Consider the following 6,565-nt stretch of genomic DNA (forward strand, 5'->3'; position numbering starts at 1 on the left):
TACCTTTGTCCTCTGCAAAGATCATAAGATCAGATGGAGTTGGATTGATTTCTCGCATCTACTAGATCAGAGATCAGAGTCAGGGGAGCTCTCGTAAGTGAGCCTAAGTAAGTGGTGTGGTTCGAGCGGATCAGTCACCGCTGAGTTCTGCTTTCCTCGCAGAGTTGGTTTTAGCCGGAACCGCGCTCTTGCCTTCTTATTGTGCCCCTTGATTATTGATCTGAATTCAAGTTAGATTAGAGAATACCGGTGCCTTTTGATCCACCCTTAGGTTTGAAAACTGTGGAGGTTCAGTTACAAAATGCAGTTTATGAGGCTGCTTTGTATGCCAGTGTGCAGGAAGGAGAGTTGGAAGATATACCTAGATCCCCCAATAGAGAAAAGAGCGAGCAGGTTACCTACTCTTGTGGTGGATGGCGGCACTAGAAGTTGATGCTTTTTATGGACGGACATAGAAATTCGATTTCCAATAGAGCTGCAAACGCTACTGTAAGCCGAAGACGAATGCTGGCCAAAAGTAAGCAAAGCAGGAGAGGCGTCGTTTCCTTCAGTTGGTCAACCAACAGGTCTCCTCACTCTAGCATTTCTTCTTTGTTCGGTCGCAAGGCAGGGAAATGGAGGATTTGTTTCTGCTCTGTCCTTTACCGCATCGATGGATTCAATTTCAGTGGATAGAGCTCAACCTGTTGCCATCGTCATTTCAATCACAATTCACTTGGTAGGTAGACGCTTGTTCCGACCTCCATAGTGGCACTTTGACCTTTTCTCAACAACATCTACTTCTAATCTGCTTGAACGGCCCTCTTGTCATTTGACCCAGAATTGAACGAGATGACACCCACCAATATCTTCCAACACAGGATCTCCCTTACAGGGCCGTCCTTCTCTCTTTCTTCCCAAGAACATCGGGGGTCTGTTCTCTGAACGAGTCAGCACCAGCCCCGTTACCAATACGGGGATCTCGGCCATGAGAACTTGTAGAACTTGTCTCCTGAATTGCATCCCCCCTAGGCCGACCAGCTAAGTAGGACCCACTTAGCAAAACAGGTCTATAGGGCGCTAGGGAAGGGGTATAGAATGGTACTTGAATCTATCTATAGACATAGGATCCCCCAGCCATAGGAATCCATTGGTTTCTGTCTCAATTCGTCATTTGAACTGAAACTAACCACGAAGGGAAAAGAAAAGAAGGATTCTAGTTTGCCACTACTTGGACTCAACTTGGACTTTCGGAGGAGAAAACCATTTCCATTAATATATGACTCAGTCATAGCCAAGAGATCATCATTCTAATAACAAGGATCTAGTTTATATATCTCGAATTGGGTTCCATAAGATGCCAAAATAGTGGAAGTACCATCACGTCTACCTAAAGCAAATGGTTTCTATAGATTGAGAAATGGTTTCTATAGAATGAGATATAGTCGAATGTACCTTTAATACTTCACGTGCATTCTTCGCTTATAAATTTAGCCAAGATCCAAACATCTCAATCTCTTCATACGTTCTTCCTGTTGAACTCTTCTTTTCGCTCAACAAATGCAAGTTCGTCAGGGTTTGGTTACTAGTTTTCTTGGAAGGGTTTTCTCCCTTGATCTTTTCCCTTGTTTTATGATTGGAATGAAAGTAGGATTGTTTATCCAATCCAAACTATTTATTGAGGGAAAGTAAGATCAATAGTTGGCCCTATTGTCTGTGCTCTGTTCTGTTAAGGATTTCTGTATTGGAAACATAGGCATCCTGCTATTCCCTGCTCTAGTTTCAGTTCAGTCATAAACCTATTGCCCGGGTCCTTTGATACTTGATTTCCTGGGTCAACGGTACCTAGATTCCCCTTTGGCTTGATCTTACCTTGGATTTCTGATTGGAATACAGATTGGATAAACAAGAGGAACTTGGAAAAGAGGGTTGGCCAAAGCATAACGATAGTGCATTCAATCGATTCCACTCTAGTTTTTCATATCTTTTCCCTCAATAAATAGTTTATATATGAAAGAAAGTGCCAACTTATTGTTCTTGGAATGCTGATTTCCATGGATTTCTTCTTGGCATATCCCCCCTGATTTGATGACCTGGCTAAAACACCTATTCCTTTTTTCTGGAATTGCTGCCGAAAGCCTGTTTGCAGCATCCATAGCAATACGTGTTAGTACTCAATTTCTTTGATTTTCATTTGATGAAGTGAAGACACTTATCTATATACCATTTATAGAGTGGTAGAGTAATCTTGCAATGCGGCATGAATTGGATGACTTAATAGTTTTCTGCAGTTTAGTACTAACATGCCTGTGTGGTGAACTAACTACATTGGGAAGCAACAAATATGCCCCCAATCACGCTGCCTATGTGAACAAATTCTAAAACTTTGCATAAGCAGCTTAATTAAGTAGAAAAACCTAATCGATAGCCTACTACTTATACTTCTTACTTTCACTTTGATTTATACTTTGACTTTCGATACCTCTCCCCTAGTGTACTCGAGAGCTTGAAGGGGAAGACAGACTAGAAGACTTCCACACCATAACTTCCTTCCTTGGCTGACTGCCTGGCCTTCAAGAAACTCGAAAAACTGTAATAACTCACTTCACTATGATAACTATCTTTCGAACAGGACTACTACTTAAAGGCTAAAAAGACCTACCGCGACTGGCTCACTTGCTTGAAGGACTAATGAAAACACGTCGAACTAGCTAAAAGGACGTAAGCTAACAGCGAAACTCAAACAAAAACGGATGCTGACTCCGATATAGATATTGAGGATTTTCTACAAGCCGCCGCCTCACCCTGCTCGCTTACTTCCCACATGCTTGCTTAACTCACTATCTTTTGGGGTAATACACTGTATAGATAGGAAAGAGATAAATGAAAGAAAAAGAAGATAGAAATGAATTGATAGAGTCAGATGATGTCACTAGCTTCAATGAAAGGACTAACGAGAACTTTGAAAGTTCTTCCTATCAGCATTAGTCAGCTTTCGAGTCCTTCAAGCGAGTGCCGCAGGGAAAGGAAGAGTATTTCATCATGGCCATTTATTAGGACTACTTGGATAAGTTAGGACAGTTTCTCTAAGGCCAGCTGTTGAGTTAGTCGGTTCATAGGTTGTCGTAAAATATGGGTGTAGGAAGCCTGGACTCTGATTACCGATTATGAAAGCGAGGACTCTTTTTCTCTCTCCCCATTAACGGAAAACTATCTTAACCTCCTTCAGCAAGTTCGTTATCTACAAGTAAGTTAGAGAATTCCTGTTGTCAAGCTAGTTATCTTATACAAGACTTTTCTATAAGGCCTGCAAGCAGGTTCAGGTGGAAGCAGGAAAGTAACACCACCTGGTTTTCTCACGGGTGTAACTCTTTCTCTTTTGCCCTTTATGCCAGCCTGTTCCCTAAGTAGGATAAGTTCATTGTGTTATTACAGGTAGTATTGCTCTCAAAGCTAGGAAGGAAAGGTAAGGAGCAAGCTTATTTACTAAGATCCTAGCGAGTGGAATACTTTGAACGAGCAGGGGAGCGAGCGGAGTACTTTACGCAAGTAGTGGTTTACCAGGAACTCGTATAAGAGCTAGTCATATAGTCCTTGAAGCATTATTCCTTTTATCGGTAGGGCTGTTAGCAAGGAGTTTGAAGCTTGAGTACTTTCAGCTTTCCTGTTTTAGCTAGGAATGAAGTTGGTTCAGAGGTGTCAAGTAGAGAGGTTAGATCTTCTCTTCCTTCTCATACTGCGAGTAATATCTCTACTACACTTTCCACTTTATGTTGATCAGTTTGAGCATGAGCAGCTCGTTCAGGAGCAGCCGCCCGTGGAACTCTTGTTTTGAGGAAGCAATGAACATTGTCTTTTTCCATTCTCAATAAATGAGGAAGGAGGGGTGAGGTCCTCACTTGCGAGTGAGGCAAGGCTTTCTTTTATAATACATCCTACCCGATTTTGGTTGACGATTGCGTTCTATTCCAATTATTCACTTGTTTTTCTTGTCACTGTGGCGAGACCAGATGAGAGAGAGAACTATTTTCCATTTCCAGACAGACCCCGAGCCGAGGTTGGAACAATTCTGTATTTTCTTGTTGGTTCCTTCTTTATTATTTATTCCAAGTTTTTCTCTTCCATTCGGTTCATTAGCTTTAGGAAAAATAGAAGCTGCGGAAATGCTCGCTTCTAAAAGGCTTAAAGGCTCTGATCAAGGCAATGAACATTTTGCACTTGGAAACTAATAAGAAAGGAATTCAAATCATAGTTCAATACAGACTTTTTCTCTTTTAAGAAGGGTGAAACTTTCCTTCCAATACTTGTGCGCTCTACCCATCTCTACTGAACAAACCCACTACACATCGAGTGGCAGGGTATGTGTGTAGGCCTTTTCAAGGACATTCGAAACAACATGTCGATAAATTGCTATAGAAAGTGGGGCTAGATCGAGAGTTCTGACCTTTTCGTGGGTTGGGTGATCTTCAAACTCTTGTTTTTCTAGCGAAATAACGCCCTTCTGAGCGATGATCTCCTACAAGCGAGTATAGTAAGGTTGACTTCAATTGAGACAGAAATGTCACTGGTCAGCTCCTTAGCGTGACAATTAACACCACTTTCTTATTACCTAAGAGATTAGATAAGGGAAGAAGGCAGGCCAAAGCTTATAGATTCGGAGATCGTACTTCTAACGCTTTGTCTGAGTCAGTCCTACGACCCCTTCCGGCTGAGACACGAATCCTAGCCTATCTGAGTCGCAGAATGAAGGGCTCTTCAGAAGGCGCCACCCAAGTCTCCTTTGATACTTCGGAGTCAGGAATTTTTTTCCAAGGAAGGCGGATTTTCTGCGTTCCGCAGCACGAACAGGGTGTACAGAAGATTGATGTGCCATCTTTCTAACCACCTTCATTTGTTGTTTGATCAGTAGGGAAGGGAGCCTTTGATAAAGGGACCCCCAACCAAGAAATCTACTGTCTCAGAGCGACAGTCAAGCTCGTATCGCGGAACTAGAACATTTCTTTGATTGATAGGTCAGATAGGAAGCAGGCAAGCAAACCAAGTTATAGGTTTGGAAGTTAGAACTCGGAAAGGTTGTCCTGTGACTACCTTTGAAGTCTTTGGGTAGGACATCAGGCTAAGGTCTTATGATGAGCCACGCGCATATGAGGTTTACTGCAGCCCTAAAGCTCTGTCCCCTATCCTACCACTAGATCTCCTATGCCGGAACATGAACAGAGAAAGCTGTGAGTGTAGTCTTAGGAACGAACCCGGGGTTGCTCTCGCAAAAAGATTGTACTAAAGAAAGCTAGAAAGCTCAATTCCAAGCTTTAAACCTCTGGTCCACGGGTCGGTGAACGAATGGGTTTTGGGAAATAGAGAACATGGACTCGATTGAACAAAGGTGGCACCGGAATGAATAGCCCACTTGTTTCGGGCAAGAATGAATGGGACTGATCGACTCGAGTTACCGAGCGACCTCCACTCTTCGACTCGAGCTTTCGCTTCTGCTTTTCTCTTGTTTTGATTTATTAGCTTTTTAGGGAAAGAAGAGGGTCTGAAATACAACTATGTCTACGAGTGCCGTGAATGAACCTTCGGTTCTTCCCAAGAACAAGGAGACACGAACTAAATAACTCGTATCAGGCTACGGGAATAGTGAACAGGAAGAAGGAACTAGTGAGGCTTTCGTTGGTCAAACAATATGCCCTCCTCACTTGAGGAGAGTGAAGGTCATGACTTATTGAAGCAGAACGTCAATTGGCCAAGAGAAGGGGAACTCCTTTCATCGGTAACTATTGAATTGCCTATCTAACAGTGGAGCGAAGCGGAACGTTGAACGGGAAACTCGTGTCGTCGGTTATCCAATTTCCCTCCTTTCTGTTTCGACAAAGAAAACGTTTAGGTATCGGTAATAGGATTCCCACTATGATTTGCAGAAAAAGATAGATTCTATAATAATCCATAAATAATATATAGAATCAGGCTCCGTAATCAAGTGCTCGCTGTGAGAAGAAGATCTACAGGCATGTACCCATTTCTCCCTGCAAAATAAGTTTGAACCCGAGTGAGTATGGACCATACGCTCATCTTTCTTCTCAATCTACACCTCGTTCCGCGAGAGACCTATCCTCGTTTCGAAATAAAGGACCGTAGTGAGGATCGATCCCGGATAAGCGAGTCAGTGTAGGGACAGAGGCTGATGATTCTAAAGGTGATTTCTAACTACAAGATGACTTTATTTGAAAACGGAATCCAAATATCAACAAAAAGATGAATGGAAAGTCTTGTCGATATGAATTGATCTTCAACCCAATGACAATGCTTCGATTTCGATCTTGACTTCTTTCTTGGATGCCTGAAGTTTGTGTTCGCATTTCATCAAAGGAAAAGTGGGCTGTACCCACATGAAGAAAAGAGTTGCTCGTGTAAAAGCAATATCTTCTATTTGACTTATCTAGCCGTGTCTTGTCTTGCACATACTCGGCTCGGTGAATGGTTCATCTTCGATTGGCATGGTCCTTTGGATGTAAGAGATCTCGTTTGCTGGCCGGGCCCTTCCATGAGTTTAGATCTCTATGTATGAATCTCTTATGAAATCCCATAC

This window comes from Triticum urartu, chromosome 4A (genome assembly GCF_056163025.1).
Source record: "Triticum urartu cultivar PI428250 chromosome 4A, HENAU_Tu73, whole genome shotgun sequence".
NCBI classification, from domain to species: Eukaryota; Viridiplantae; Streptophyta; class Magnoliopsida; order Poales; family Poaceae; genus Triticum; species Triticum urartu.